We start from the raw sequence: 16,185 nt of genomic DNA, 5'->3' as shown, positions 1-16,185 counted from the left end.
TATTTAATGACTCGTCTCTGCTCCTCTGCTCCTGGTTCTCATTGTATTTAATGACTCGTCTCTGCACCTCTACTCCTGGTTCTCATTGTATTTAATGACTCGTCTTTGCTCCTCAGCTCCTGGTTCTCATTGTATTTAATGACTCGCCTCTGCTCCTCCGCTCCTGGTTCTCATTGTATTTAATGACTCGTCTCTGCTCCTGCGCTCCTGGTTCTCATTGTATTTAACGACTCGCTCCTGGTCTCATTGTATTTAATGACGCGTCTCTGCTCCTCCGCTTCTGGTTCTCATTGTATTTAATGACTCGCCTCTGCTCCTCCGCTCCTGGTTCTCATTGTATTTAATGACTCGTCTCTGCTCCTCTGCTCCTGGTTCTCATTGTATTTAATGACTCGTCTCTGCGCCTGGTTCTCATTGTATTTAATGACTCGCCTCTGCTCGTCCGCTCCTGGTTCTCATTGTATTTAATGACTCGTCTCTGCTCCTCGGCTCCTGGTTCTCATTGTATTTAATGACTCGTCTCTGCTCCTCTGCTCCTGGTTCTCATTGTATTTAATGACCCGCCTCTGCTCCTCCGCTCCTGGTTCTCACTGTATTTAATGACTCGTCTCTGCTCCTCCGCTCCTGGTTCTCATTGTATTTAATGACCCGCCTCTGCTCCTCCGCTCCTGGTTCTCACTGTATTTAATGACTCGTCTCTGCTCCTCTGCTCCTGGTTCTCATTGTATTTAATGACTCGTCTCTGCACCTCTACTCCTGGTTCTCATTGTATTTAATGACTCGCCTCTGCTCCTCCGCTCCTGGTTCTCATTGTATTTAATGACTCGTCTCTGCTCCTGCGCTCCTGGTTCTCATTGTATTTAACGACTCGCTCCTGGTCTCATTGTATTTAATGACGCGTCTCTGCTCCTCCGCTTCTGGTTCTCATTGTATTTAATGACTCGCCTCTGCTCCTCCGCTCCTGGTTCTCATTGTATTTAATGACTCATCTCTGCTCCTCTGCTCCTCGTTCTCATTGTATTTAATGACTCGTCTCTGCTCCTGCGCTCCTGGTTCTCATTGTATTTAACGACTCGCTCCTGGTCTCATTGTATTTAATGACGCGCCTCTGCTCCTCCGCTCCTGGTTCTCATTGTATTTAATGACTCGCCTCTGCTCCTCCGCTCCTGGTTCTCATTGTATTTAATGACTCGCCTCTGCTCCTCCTCTCCAGGTTCTCATTGTGTTTAATGACTCGCCTCTGCTCCTCCGCTCCTGGTTCTCATTGTATTTAATGACTCGCCTCTGCTCCTCCGCTCCTGGTTCTCATTGTATTTAATGACTCGTCTCTGCTCCTCCGCTCCTGGTTCTCATTGTATTTAATGACTCGCCTCTGCTCCCCCGCTCCTGGTTCTCATTGTATTTAATGACTCGCCTCTTCTCCTCTGCTCCTGGTTCTCATTGTATTTAATGACTCGTCTCTGCACCTGGTTCTCATTGTATTTAATGACTCGCCTCTGCTCTGACGCTCCTGGTTCTCATTGTATTTAATGACTCGCCTCTGCTCCTCCTCTCCAGGTTCTCATTGTATTTAATGACTCGCCTCTGCTCCTCCGCTCCTGGTTCTCATTGTATTTAATGACGCGTCTCTGCTCCTCTGCTCCTGGTTCTCATTGTATTTAATGACTCATCTCTGCTCCTCTGCTCCTGGTTCTCATTGTATTTAATGACTCGTCTCTGCTCCTCCGCTCCTGGTTCTCATTGTATTTAATGACGCGTCTCTGCTCCTCCTCTCCAGGTTCTCCCTGTATTTAATGACTCGCCTCTGCTCCCCCGCTCCTGGTTCTCATTGTATTTAATGACTCGCCTCTGCTCCTCCGCTCCTGGTTCTCATTGTATTTAATGACGCGTCTCTGCTCCTCCGCTCCTGGTTGTCATTGTATTTAATGACTCGCCTCTGCTTCTCCGCTCCTGGTTCTCATTGTATTTAATGACTCGTCTCTGCTCCTCCGCTCCTGGTTCTCATTGTATTTAATGACTCGTCTCTGCTCCTGGTTCTCATTGTATTTAATGACTCGTCTCTGCTCCTCCGCTCCTGGTTCTCATTGTATTTAATGACTCGCCTCTGCTCCTCCGCTCCTGGTTCTCACTGTATTTAATGACTCGCCTCTCCTCCTCCGCTCCTGGTTCTCATTGTATTTAATGACTCGCCTCTCCTCCTCCGCTCCTGGTTCTCATTGTATTTAATGACTCGCCTCTGCTCCTCCGCTCCTGGTTCTCACTGTATTTAATGACTCGCCTCTGCTCCTCCGCTCCTGGTTCTCATTGTATTTAATGACTCGCCTCTCCTCCTCCGCTCCTGGTTCTCATTGTATTTAATGACTCGCCTCTGCTCCTCTGCTCCTGGTTCTCATTGTATTTAATGACGCGTTTCTGCTCCTCCGCTCCTGGTTCTCATTGTATTTAATGACTCACCTCGGCTCCTTCGCTCCTGGTTCTCATTGTATTTAATGACTCGCCTCTCCTCCTCCGCTCCTGGTTCTCATTGTATTTAATGACTCGCCTCTGGTCTTCTGCTCCTGGTTCTCATTGTATTTAATGACTCACCTCTACTTCTCCGCTCCTGGTTCTGATTGTATTTAATGACTCGCCTCTGCTCCTCCGCTCCTGGTTCTCATTGTATTTAATGACGCGTCTCTGCTCCTCCGCTCCTGGTTCTCATTGTATTTAATGACTCGCCTCTGCTCTGACGCTCCTGGTTCTCATTGTATTTAATTACTCGCCTCTGCTCTGACGCTCCTGGTTCTCATTGTATTTAATGACTCGCCTCTGCTCCTCCGCTCCTGGTTCTCATTGTATTTAATGACTCGCCTCTGCTCCTCCGCTCCTGGTTCTCATTGTATTTAATGACTCGCCTCTGCTCCTCCGCTCCTGGTTCTCATTGTATTTAATGACTCGCCTCTGCTCGTCCGCTCCTGGTTCTCATTGTATTTAATGACTCGTCTCTGCTCCTCCGCTCCTGGTCCTCATATTATTTAATGACTCGTCTCTGCTCCTCGGCTCCTGGTTCTCATTGTATTTACTGACTCACCTCTGCTCCTCCGCTCCTGGTTCTCATTGTATTTAATGACTCGCCTCTGCTCCTCCGCTCCTGGTTCTCATTGTATTTAATGACTCGCCTCTGCTCCTCCGCTCCTGGTTCTCATTGTATTTAATGACTCGCCTCTGCTCCTCCGCTCCTGGTTCTCATTGTATTTAATGACTCGCCTCTGCACGTCCGCTCCTCGTTCTCATTGTATTTAATGACTCGTCTCTGCTCCTCCGCTCCGGGTTCTCATTGTATTTAATGACTCGTCTCTGCTCCTCGGCTCCTGGTTCTCATTGTATTTAATGACTCACCTCTGCTCCTCCGCTCCTGGTTCTCATTGTATTTAATGACTCGCCTCTGCTCCTCCGCTCCTGGTTCTCACTGTATTTAATGACTCGCCTGTGCTCCTGCGCTCCTACTTCTCATTGTATTTAATCACTCGTCTCTGCTCCTCCGTCCTGGTTCTCTTTGTATTTAATGACTCGTCTCTGCTCCTTGGCTCCTGGTTCTCATTGTATTTAATGACTCACCTCTGCTCCTCCGCTCCTGGTTCTCATTGTATTTAATGACTCTTCTCTGCTCCTCCGCTCCTGGTTCTCATTGTATTTAATGACTCGCCTCTGCTCCGACACTCCTGGTTCTATGACTCGCCTCTCCTTCTCCGCTCCTGGTTCTCATTGTATTTATTGACTCGCCTCTGCTCCTCTGCTCCTGGTTCTCATTGTATTTAATGACTCGTCTCTGCTCCTCTGCTCCTGGTTCTCATTGTATTTAATGACTCGCCTCTGCTCCTCCGCTCCTGGTTCTCACTGTATTTAATGACTCGCCTCTGCTCCTCCGCTCCTGGTTCTCATTGTATTTAATGACTCGCCTCTGCTCCTCCGCTCCTGGTTCTCATTGTATTTAATGACTCGCCTCCGCTCCTCCGCTCCTGGTTCTCATTGTATTTAATGACTCGTCTCTGCTCCTCCGCTCCTGGTTCTCATTGTATTTAATGACTCGCCTCTGCTCCTCCGCTCCTGGTTCTCATTGTATTTAATGACTCGCCTCTGCTCCTCCGCTCCTGGTTCTCATTGTATTTATTGACTCGTCTCTGCTCCTCTGCTCCTGGTTCTCATTGTATTTAATGACTCGCCTCTGCTCCTCTGCTACTGGTTCTCATTGTATTTAATGACGCGTCTCTGCTCCTCCGCTCCTGGTTCTCATTGTATTTAATGACTCGCCTCTGCTCCTCCGCTCCTGCTTCTCATTGTATTTATTGACTCGTCTCTGCTCCTCTGCTCCTGGTTCTCATTGTATTTAATGACTCGCCTCTGCTCCTCTGCTCCTGGTTCTCATTGTATTTAATGACGCGTCTCTGCTCCTCTGCTCCTGGTTCTCATTGTATTTAATGACGCGTCTCTGCTCCTCCTCTCCAGGTTCTCATTGTATTTAACGACGCGTCTCTGCTCCTGGTTCTCATTGTATTTAATGACGCGTCTCTGCTCCTCCGCTCCTGGTTCTCATTGTATTTAATGACTCGCCTCTGCTCCTCCACTCCTGGTTCTCATTGTATTTATTGACTCGTCTCTGCTCCTCTGCTCCTTGTTCTCATTGTATTTAATGACTCACTTCTGCTCCTCCTCTCCTGGTTCTCATTGTATTTAATGACGCGTCTCTGCTCCTCCGCTCCTGGTTCTCATTGTATATAATGACTCGCCTCTGCTCCTCTGCTCCTGGTTCTCATTGTATTTAATGACTCGCCTCTGCTCCTGCTTCTCATTGTATTTAATGACTCGCCTCTGCTCCTCCGCTCCTGGTTCTCATTGTATTTAATGACGCGTCTCTGCTCCTCCGCTCCTAGTTCTCACTATATTTAATGACTCGTCTCTGCTCCAGGTTCTCATTGTATTTAATGACTCGCCTCTGCTCCTCCGCTCTGGTTCTCACTGTATTTATTGACTCGCCTCTGCTCCTCCGCTCCTGGTTCTCATTGTATTTATTGACTCATCTCTGCTCCTCCGCTCCTGGTTCTCATTGTATTTATTGACTCATCTCTGCTCCTCCTCTCCTGGTTCTCATTGTATTTAATGACTCGCCTCTGCTCCTCCGCTCCTGGTTCTCATTGTATTTAATGACTCGCCTCTGCTCCTCCGCTCCTGGTTCTCATTGTATTTAATGACTCGTCTCTGCTCCTGGTTCTCATTGTATTTAATGACTCGCCTCTGCTCCTCCGCTCCTGCTTCTCATTGTATTTGATGACTCGCCTCTGCTCCTCCTCTCCAGGTTCTCATTGTATTTAATGACTCGCCTCTGCTCCTCCTCTCCAGGTTCTCATTGTATTTAACGACGCGTCTCTGCTCCTGGTTCTCATTGTATTTAATGACTCGCCTCTGCTCCTCTGCTCCTGGTTCTCATTGTATTTAATGACTCGTCTCTGCTCCCCCGCTCCTGGTTCTCATTGTATTTAATGACTCGCCTCTGCTCCTCCGCTCCTGGTTCTCATTGTATTTAATGACTCGTCTCTGCTCCTGGTTCTCATTGTATTTAATGACTCGCCTCTGCTCCTCCGCTCCTGGTTCTCACTGTATTTAATGACTCGTCTCTGCTCCTCCGCTCCTGGTTCTCATTGTATTTAATGACTCGCCTCTGCTCCTCCGCTCCTGGTTATCATTGTATTTAATGACTCGCCTCTGCTCCTCCGCTCCTGGTTCTCATTGTATTTATTGACTCATCTCTGCTCCTCCGCTCCTGGTTCTCATTGTATTTAATGACTCGCCTCTGCTCCTCCGCTCCTGGTTCTCATTGTATTTAATGACTCGCCTCTGCTCCTCTGCTCCTGGTTCTCATTGTATTTAATGACTCGTCTCTGCTCCTCCGCTCCTGGTTCTCATTGTATTTAATGACTCGCCTCTGCTCCTCCGCTCCTGGTTCTCATTGTATTTAATGACTCGCCTCTGCTCCTCCGCTCCTGGTTCTCATTGTATTTAATGACTCGCCTCTGCTCCTCCGCTCCTGGTTCTCATTGTATTTAATGACTCGCCTCTGCTCCTCCGCTCCTGGTTCTCATTGTATTTAATGACTCGTCTCTGCTCCTCCGCTCCTGGTTCTCATTGTATTTAATGACTCGCCTCTGCTCCTCCGCTCCTGGTTCTCATTGTATTTAATGACTCGCCTCTGCTCCTCCGCTCCTGGTTCTCATTGTATTTAATGACTCGCCTCTGCTCCTACGCTCCTGGTTCTCATTGTATTTAATGACTCGTCTCTGCTCCTCCGCTCCTGGTTCTCATTGTATTTAATGACTCGCCTCTGCTCCTCTGCTCCTGGTTCTCATTGTATTTAATGACTTGTCTCTGCTCGTCCGCTCCTGGTTCTCATTGTATTTAATGACTCGCCTCTGCTCCTCCGCTCCTGGTTCTCATTGTATTTAATGACTAGCCTCTGCTCCCCCGCTCCTGGATCTCATTGTATTTAATGACTCGCTTCTGCTCCGACGCTCCTGGTTCTCATTGTATTTAATGACTCGCCTCCGCTCCTGGTTCTCATTGTATTTAATGACTCGCCTCTGCTCTTCCGCTCCTGGTTCTCATTGTATTTAATGACGCGTCTCTGCTCCTCCGCTCCTGGTTCTCATTGTATTTAATGACTCGCCTCTGCTCCTCCGCTCCTGGTTCTCATTGTATTTAATGACTCGCCTCTGCTCCTCCGCTCCTGGTTCTCATTGTATTTAATGACTCGTCTCTGCTCCTCCGCTCCTGGTTCTCATTGTATTTAATGACTCGCCTCTGCTCCTCCGCTCCTGGTTCTCATTGTATTTTATGACTCGCCTCTGCTCCTCCGCTCCTGGTTCTCATTGTATTTAATGACTCGCCTCTGCTCCTCCGCTACTGGTTCTCATTGTATTTATTGACTCGCCTCTGCTCCTCCGCTCCTGGTTCTCATTGTATTTAATGACTCGTCTCTGCTCCTCCGCTCCTGGTTCTCATTGTATTTAATGACTCGTCTCTGCTCCTCTGCTCCTGGTTCTCATTGTATTTAATGACTCGTCTCTGCACCTCTACTCCTGGTTCTCATTGTATTTAATGACTCGTCTTTGCTCCTCAGCTCCTGGTTCTCATTGTATTTAATGACTCGCCTCTGCTCCTCCGCTCCTGGTTCTCATTGTATTTAATGACTCGTCTCTGCTCCTGCGCTCCTGGTTCTCATTGTATTTAACGACTCGCTCCTGGTCTCATTGTATTTAATGACGCGTCTCTGCTCCTCCGCTTCTGGTTCTCATTGTATTTAATGACTCGCCTCTGCTCCTCCGCTCCTGGTTCTCATTGTATTTAATGACTCGTCTCTGCTCCTCTGCTCCTGGTTCTCATTGTATTTAATGACTCGTCTCTGCGCCTGGTTCTCATTGTATTTAATGACTCGCCTCTGCTCGTCCGCTCCTGGTTCTCATTGTATTTAATGACTCGTCTCTGCTCCTCGGCTCCTGGTTCTCATTGTATTTAATGACTCGTCTCTACTCCTCTGCTCCTGGTTCTCATTGTATTTAATGACCCGCCTCTGCTCCTCCGCTCCTGGTTCTCACTGTATTTAATGACTCATCTCTGCTCCTCCGCTCCTGGTTCTCATTGTATTTAATGACCCGCCTCTGCTCCTCCGCTCCTGGTTCTCACTGTATTTAATGACTCGTCTCTGCTCCTGTGCTCCTGGTTCTCATTGTATTTAATGACTCGTCTCTGCACCTCTACTCCTGGTTCTCATTGTATTTAATGACTCGCCTCTGCTCCTCCGCTCCTGGTTCTCATTGTATTTAATGACTCGTCTCTGCTCCTGCGCTCCTGGTTCTCATTGTATTTAACGACTCGCTCCTGGTCTCAATGTATTTAATGACGCGTCTCTGCTCCTCCGCTTCTGGTTCTCATTGTATTTAATGACTCGCCTCTGCTCCTCCGCTCCTGGTTCTCATTGTATTTAATGACTCGTCTCTGCTCCTCTGCTCCTGGTTCTCATTGTATTTAATGACTCGTCTCTGCGCCTGGTTCTCATTGTATTTAATGACTCGCCTCTGCTCGTCCGCTCCTGGTTCTCATTGTATTTAATGACTCGTCTCTGCTCCTCGGCTCCTGGTTCTCATTGTATTTAATGACTCACCTCTGTTCCTCCGCTCCTGGTTCTCATTGTATTTAATGACCCGCCTCTGCTCCTCCGCTCCTGGTTCTCATTGTATTTAATGACTCGCCTATGCTCCTCCGCTCCTGGTCTCATTGTATTTAATGACGCATCTCTGCTCCTCCGCTTCTGGTTCTCATTGTATTTAATGACTCGCCTCTGCTCCTCCGCTCCTGGTTCTCATTGTATTTAATGACTCGCCTCTGCTCCTCCTCTCCAGGTTCTCATTGTATTTATTGACTCGTCTCTGCTCCTCCGCTCCTGGTTCTCATTGTATTTAATGACTCGCCTCTGCTCCTCCGCTCCTGGTTATCATTGTATTTAATGACTCGCCTCTGCTCCTCCGCTCCTGGTTCTCATTGTATTTATTGACTCATCTCTGCTCCTCCGCTCCTGGTTCTCATTGTATTTAATGACTCGCCTCTGCTCCTCCGCTCCTGGTTCTCATTGTATTTAATGACTCGCCTCTGCTCCTCTGCTCCTGGTTCTCATTGTATTTAATGACTCGTCTCTGCTCCTCCGCTCCTGGTTCTCATTGTATTTAATGACTCGCCTCTGCTCCTCCGCTCCTGGTTCTCATTGTATTTAATGACTCGCCTCTGCTCCTCCGCTCCTGGTTCTCATTGTATTTAATGACTCGCCTCTGCTCCTCCGCTCCTGGTTCTCATTGTATTTAATGACTCGCCTCTGCTCCTCCGCTCCTGGTTCTCATTGTATTTAATGACTCGTCTCTGCTCCTCCGCTCCTGGTTCTCATTGTATTTAATGACTCGCCTCTGCTCCTCCGCTCCTGGTTCTCATTGTATTTAATGACTCGCCTCTGCTCCTCCGCTCCTGGTTCTCATTGTATTTAATGACTCGCCTCTGCTCCTACGCTCCTGGTTCTCATTGTATTTAATGACTCGTCTCTGCTCCTCCGCTCCTGGTTCTCATTGTATTTAATGACTCGCCTCTGCTCCTCTGCTCCTGGTTCTCATTGTATTTAATGACTTGTCTCTGCTCGTCCGCTCCTGGTTCTCATTGTATTTAATGACTCGCCTCTGCTCCTCCGCTCCTGGTTCTCATTGTATTTAATGACTAGCCTCTGCTCCCCCGCTCCTGGATCTCATTGTATTTAATGACTCGCTTCTGCTCCGACGCTCCTGGTTCTCATTGTATTTAATGACTCGCCTCCGCTCCTGGTTCTCATTGTATTTAATGACTCGCCTCTGCTCTTCCGCTCCTGGTTCTCATTGTATTTAATGACGCGTCTCTGCTCCTCCGCTCCTGGTTCTCATTGTATTTAATGACTCGCCTCTGCTCCTCCGCTCCTGGTTCTCATTGTATTTAATGACTCGCCTCTGCTCCTCCGCTCCTGGTTCTCATTGTATTTAATGACTCGTCTCTGCTCCTCCGCTCCTGGTTCTCATTGTATTTAATGACTCGCCTCTGCTCCTCCGCTCCTGGTTCTCATTGTATTTTATGACTCGCCTCTGCTCCTCCGCTCCTGGTTCTCATTGTATTTAATGACTCGCCTCTGCTCCTCCGCTACTGGTTCTCATTGTATTTATTGACTCGCCTCTGCTCCTCCGCTCCTGGTTCTCATTGTATTTAATGACTCGTCTCTGCTCCTCCGCTCCTGGTTCTCATTGTATTTAATGACTCGTCTCTGCTCCTCTGCTCCTGGTTCTCATTGTATTTAATGACTCGTCTCTGCACCTCTACTCCTGGTTCTCATTGTATTTAATGACTCGTCTTTGCTCCTCAGCTCCTGGTTCTCATTGTATTTAATGACTCGCCTCTGCTCCTCCGCTCCTGGTTCTCATTGTATTTAATGACTCGTCTCTGCTCCTGCGCTCCTGGTTCTCATTGTATTTAACGACTCGCTCCTGGTCTCATTGTATTTAATGACGCGTCTCTGCTCCTCCGCTTCTGGTTCTCATTGTATTTAATGACTCGCCTCTGCTCCTCCGCTCCTGGTTCTCATTGTATTTAATGACTCGTCTCTGCTCCTCTGCTCCTGGTTCTCATTGTATTTAATGACTCGTCTCTGCGCCTGGTTCTCATTGTATTTAATGACTCGCCTCTGCTCGTCCGCTCCTGGTTCTCATTGTATTTAATGACTCGTCTCTGCTCCTCGGCTCCTGGTTCTCATTGTATTTAATGACTCGTCTCTGCTCCTCTGCTCCTGGTTCTCATTGTATTTAATGACCCGCCTCTGCTCCTCCGCTCCTGGTTCTCACTGTATTTAATGACTCATCTCTGCTCCTCCGCTCCTGGTTCTCATTGTATTTAATGACGCATCTCTGCTCCTCCGCTTCTGGTTCTCATTGTATTTAATGACTCGCCTCTGCTCCTCCGCTCCTGGTTCTCATTGTATTTAATGACTCGCCTCTGCTCCTCCGCTCCTGGTTCTCATTGTATTTAATGACTCGCCTCTGCTCCTCCGCTCCTGGTTCTCATTGTATTTAATGACTCGCCTCTGCTCCTCCGCTCCTGGTTCTCATTGTATTTAATGACTCGCCTCTGCTCCTCCTCTCCAGGTTCTCATTGTATTTAACGACGCGTCTCTGCTCCTGGTTCTCATTGTATTTCATGACTCGCCTCTGGTCCTCCGCTCCTGGTTCTGATTGTATTTAATGACTCGCCTCTGCTCCTCCGCTCCTGGTTCTCATTGTATTTAATGACTCGTCTCTGCTCCTCTGCTCCTGGTTCTCATTGTATTTAATGACTCGCCTGTGCTCCTCCGCTCCTGGTTCTCATTGTATTTAATGACTCGCCTCTGCTCCTCCGCTCCTGGTTCTCATTGTATTTAGTGACTCGTCTCTCATCCTCCGCTCCTGGTTCTCATTGTATTTAATGACTCGTCTCTGCTCCTCCGCTCCTGGTTCTCATTGTATTTAATGACTCGCCTGTGCTCCTCCGCTCCTGGTTCTCATTGTATTTAATGACTCGCCTCTGCTCTGACGCTCCTGGTTCTCATTGTATTTAATGACTCTTCTCTGCTCTGACGCTCCTGGTTCTCATTGTATTTAATGACTCGCCTCTGCTCCTGGTTCTCATTGTATTTAATGACTCATCTCTGCTCCTCCGCTCCTGGTTCTCACTGTATTTAATGACTCGCCTCTGCTCCTCGGCTCCTGGTTCTATGACTCGGCTCTGCTCCTCCGCTCCTGGTTCTCATTGTATTTAATGACTCGCCTCTGCTCCTCCGCTCCTGGTTCTCATTGTATTTAATGACCCGCCTCTGCTCCTCCGCTCCTGGTTCTCATTGTATTTAATGACTCGCCTCTGCTCCTCCGCTCCTGGTTCTCATTGTATTTAATGACTCGCCTCTGCTCCTCCTCTCCAGGTTCTCATTGTGTTTAATGACTCGCCTCTGCTCCTCCGCTCCTGGTTCTCATTGTATTTAATGACTCGCCTCTGCTCCTCCGCTCCTGGTTCTCATTGTATTTAATGACTCGGTTCTGCTCCTCCGCTCCTGGTTCTCATTGTATTTAATGACTCGCCTCTGCTCCCCCGCTCCTGGTTCTCATTGTATTTAATGACTCGCCTCTTCTCCTCTGCTCCTGGTTCTCATTGTATTTAATGACTCGTCTCTGCACCTGGTTCTCATTGTATTTAATGACTCGCCTCTGCTCTGACGCTCCTGGTTCTCATTGTATTTAATGACTCGCCTCTGCTCCTCCTCTCCAGGTTCTCATTGTATTTAATGACTCGCCTCTGCTCCTCCGCTCCTGGTTCTCATTGTATTTAATGACGCGTCTCTGCTCCTCTGCTCCTGGTTCTCATTGTATTTAATGACTCATCTCTGCTCCTCTGCTCCTGGTTCTCATTGTATTTAATGACTCGTCTCTGCTCCTCCGCTCCTGGTTCTCATTGTATTTAATGACGCGTCTCTGCTCCTCCTCTCCAGGTTCTCACTGTATTTAATGACTCGCCTCTGCTCCCCCGCTCCTGGTTCTCATTGTATTTAATGACTCGCCTCTGCTCCTCCGCTCCTGGTTCTCATTGTATTTAATCACTCGTCTCTGCTCCTCCGTCCTGGTTCTCTTTGTATTTAATGACTCGTCTCTGCTCCTTGGCTCCTGGTTCTCATTGTATTTAATGACTCACCTCTGCTCCTCCGCTCCTGGTTCTCATTGTATTTAATGACTCTTCTCTGCTCCTCCGCTCCTGGTTCTCATTGTATTTAATGACTCGCCTCTGCTCCGACACTCCTGGTTCTATGACTCGCCTCTCCTTCTCCGCTCCTGGTTCTCATTGTATTTATTGACTCGCCTCTGCTCCTCTGCTCCTGGTTCTCATTGTATTTAATGACTCGTCTCTGCTCCTCTGCTCCTGGTTCTCATTGTATTTAATGACTCGCCTCTGCTCCTCCGCTCCTGGTTCTCACTGTATTTAATGACTCGCCTCTGCTCCTCCGCTCCTGGTTTTCATTGTATTTAATGACTCGCCTCTGCTCCTCCGCTCCTGGTTCTCATTGTATTTAATGACTCGCCTCCGCTCCTCCGCTCCTGGTTCTCATTGTATTTAATGACTCGTCTCCGCTCCTCCGCTCCTGGTTCTCATTGTATTTAATGACTCGCCTCTGCTCCTCCGCTCCTGGTTCTCATTGTATTTAATGACTCGCCTCTGCTCCTCTGCTCCTGGTTCTCATTGTATTTATTGACTCGTCTCTGCTCCTCTGCTCCTGGTTCTCATTGTATTTAATGACTCGCCTCTGCTCCTCTGCTCCTGGTTCTCATTGTATTTAATGACGCGTCTCTGCTCCTCCGCTCCTGGTTCTCATTGTATTTAATGACGCGTCTCTGCTCCTCCGCTCCTGGTTCTCATTGTATTTAATGACGCGTCTCTGCTCCTCCGCTCCTGGTTCTCATTGTATTTAATGACTAGCCTCTGCTCCCACACTCCTGGTTCTCATTGTATTTTATGACTCACCTCTGCTCCTCCGCTCCTGGTTCTCATTGTATTTAATGACTCGCCTCTGCTCCTCCGCTACTGGTTCTCATTGTATTTATTGACTCGCCTCTGCTCCTCCACTCCTGGTTCTCATTGTATTTAATGACTCGTCTCTGCTCCTCTGCTCCTGGTCCTCATTGTATTTAATGACTCGCCTCTGCTCCTCTGCTCCTGGTTCTCATTGTATTTAATGACTCGTCTCTGCTCCTCTGCTCCTGGTCCTCATTGTATTTAATGACTCGCCTCTGCTCCTCTGCTCCTGGTTCTCATTGTATTTAATGACGCGTCTCTGCTCCTCCGCTCCTGGTTCTCATTGTATTTAATGACTCGTCTCTGCTCCTCTGCTCCTGGTTCTCATTGTATTTAATGACTCGCCTCTGCTCCTCTGCTCCTGGTTCTCATTGTATTTAATGACACGTCTCTGCTCCTCCGCTCCTGGTTCTCATTGTATTTAATGACTCGCCTCTGCTCCTCCGCTCCTGCTTCTCATTGTATTTATTGACTCGTCTCTGCTCCTCTGCTCCTGGTTCTCATTGTATTTAATGACTCGCCTCTGCTCCTCTGCTCCTGGTTCTCATTGTATTTAATGACGCGTCTCTGCTCCTCTGCTCCTGGTTCTCATTGTATTTAATGACGCGTCTCTGCTCCTCCTCTCCAGGTTCTCATTGTATTTAACGACGCGTCTCTGCTCCTGGTTCTCATTGTATTTAATGACGCGTCTCTGCTCCTCCGCTCCTGGTTCTCATTGTATTTAATGACTCGCCTCTGCTCCTCCACTCCTGGTTCTCATTGTATTTATTGACTCGTCTCTGCTCCTCTGCTCCTTGTTCTCATTGTATTTAATGACTCACTTCTGCTCCTCCTCTCCTGGTTCTCATTGTATTTAATGACGCGTCTCTGCTCCTCCGCTCCTGGTTCTCATTGTATTTAATGACTCGCCTCTGCTCCTCTGCTCCTGGTTCTCATTGTATTTAATGACTCGCCTCCGCTCCTGCTTCTCATTGTATTTAATGACTCGCCTCTGCTCCTCCGCTCCTGGTTCTCATTGTATTTAATGACGCGTCTCTGCTCCTCCGCTCCTGGTTCTCACTATATTTAATGACTCGTCTCTGCTCCTGGTTCTCATTGTATTTAATGACTCGCCTCTGGTCTTCTGCTCCTGGTTCTCATTGTATTTAATGACTCACCTCTGCTTCTCCGCTCCTGGTTCTGATTGTATTTAATGACTCGCCTCTGCTCCTCTGCTCCTGGTTCTCATTGTATTTAATGACGCGTCTCTGCTCCTCCGCTCCTGGTTCTCATTGTATTTAATGACTCGCCTCTGCTCTGACGCTCCTGGTTCTCATTGTATTTAATTACTCGCCTCTGCTCTGACGCTCCTGGTTCTCATTGTATTTAATGACTCGCCTCTGCTCCTCCGCTCCTGGTTCTCATTGTATTTAATGACTCGCCTCTGCTTCTCCGCTCCTGGTTCTCATTGTATTTAATGACTCGCCTCTGCTCCTCCGCTCCTGGTTCTCATTGTATTTCATGACTCGCCTCTGCTCCTCTGCTCCTGGTTTTCATTGTATTTAATGACTCGTCTCTGCTCCTCCGCTCCTGGTTCTCATTGTATTTAATGACTCGCCTCTGCTCCTCCGCTCCTGGTTATCATTGTATTTAATGACTCGCCTCTGCTCCTCCGCTCCTGGTTCTCATTGTATTTATTGACTCAACTCTGCTCCTCCGCTCCTGGTTCTCATTGTATTTAATGACTCGCCTCTGCTCCTCCGCTCCTGGTTCTCATTGTATTTAATGACTCGCCTCTGCTCCTCTGCTCCTGGTTCTCATTGTATTTAATGACTCGCCTCTGCTCCTCTGCTCCTGGTTCTCATTGTATTTAATGACTCGTCTCTGCTCCTCCGCTCCTGGTTCTCATTGTATTTAATGACTCGCCTCTGCTCCTCCGCTCCTGGTTCTCATTGTATTTAATGACTCGCCTCTGCTCCTCCGCTCCTGGTTCTCATTGTATTTAATGACTCGCCTCTGCTCCTCCGCTCCTGGTTCTCATTGTATTTAATGACTCGCCTCTGCTCCTCCGCTCCTGGTTCTCATTGTATTTAATGACTCGCCTCTGCTCCTCCGCTCCTGGTTCTCATTGTATTTAATGACTCGTCTCTGCTCCTCCGCTCCTGGTTCTCATTGTATTTAATGACTCGCCTCTGCTCCTCCGCCCCTGGTTCTCATTGTATTTAATGACTCGCCTCTGCTCCTACGCTCCTGGTTCTCATTGTATTTAATGACTCGCCTCTGCTCCTACGCTCCTGGTTCTCATTGTATTTAATGACTCGTCTCTGCTCCTCCGCTCCTGGTTCTCATTGTATTTAATGACTCGCCTCTGCTCCTCTGCTCCTGGTTCTCATTGTATTTAATGACTTGTCTCTGCTCGTCCGCTCCTGGTTCTCATTGTATTTAATGACTCGCCTCTGCTCCTCCGCTCCTGGTTCTCATTGTATTTAATGACTAGCCTCTGCTCCCCCGCTCCTGGATCTCATTGTATTTAATGACTCGCCTCTGCTCCGACGCTCCTGGTTCTCATTGTATTTAATGACTCGCCTCCGCTCCTGGTTCTCATTGTATTTAATGACTCGCCTCTGCTCCTCCGCTCCTGGTTCTCATTGTATTTAATGACGCGTCTCTGCTCCTCCGCTCCTGGTTCTCATTGTATTTAATGACTCGCCTCTGCTCCTCCGCTCCTGGTTCTCATTGTATTTAATGACTCGCCTCTGCTCCTCCGCTCCTGGTTCTCATTGTATTTAATGACTCGTCTCTGCTCCTCCGCTCCTGGTTCTCATTGTATTTAATGACTCGCCTCTGCTCCTCCGCTCCTACTTCTCATTGTATTTAATCACTCGTCTCTGCTCCTCCGTCCTGGTTCTCTTTGTATTTAATGACTCGTCTCTGCTCCTTGGCTCCTGGTTCTCATTGTATTTAATGACTTGCCTCTGCTCCTCCGCTCCTGGTTCTCATTGTATTTAATGACTCGTCTCTGCTCCT

The sequence above is a fragment of the Pleurodeles waltl genome, unplaced genomic scaffold (genome assembly GCF_031143425.1).
Source record: "Pleurodeles waltl isolate 20211129_DDA unplaced genomic scaffold, aPleWal1.hap1.20221129 scaffold_84, whole genome shotgun sequence".
Classification (NCBI taxonomy): Eukaryota; Metazoa; Chordata; class Amphibia; order Caudata; family Salamandridae; genus Pleurodeles; species Pleurodeles waltl.
This window is presented reverse-complemented; position numbering follows the sequence as displayed.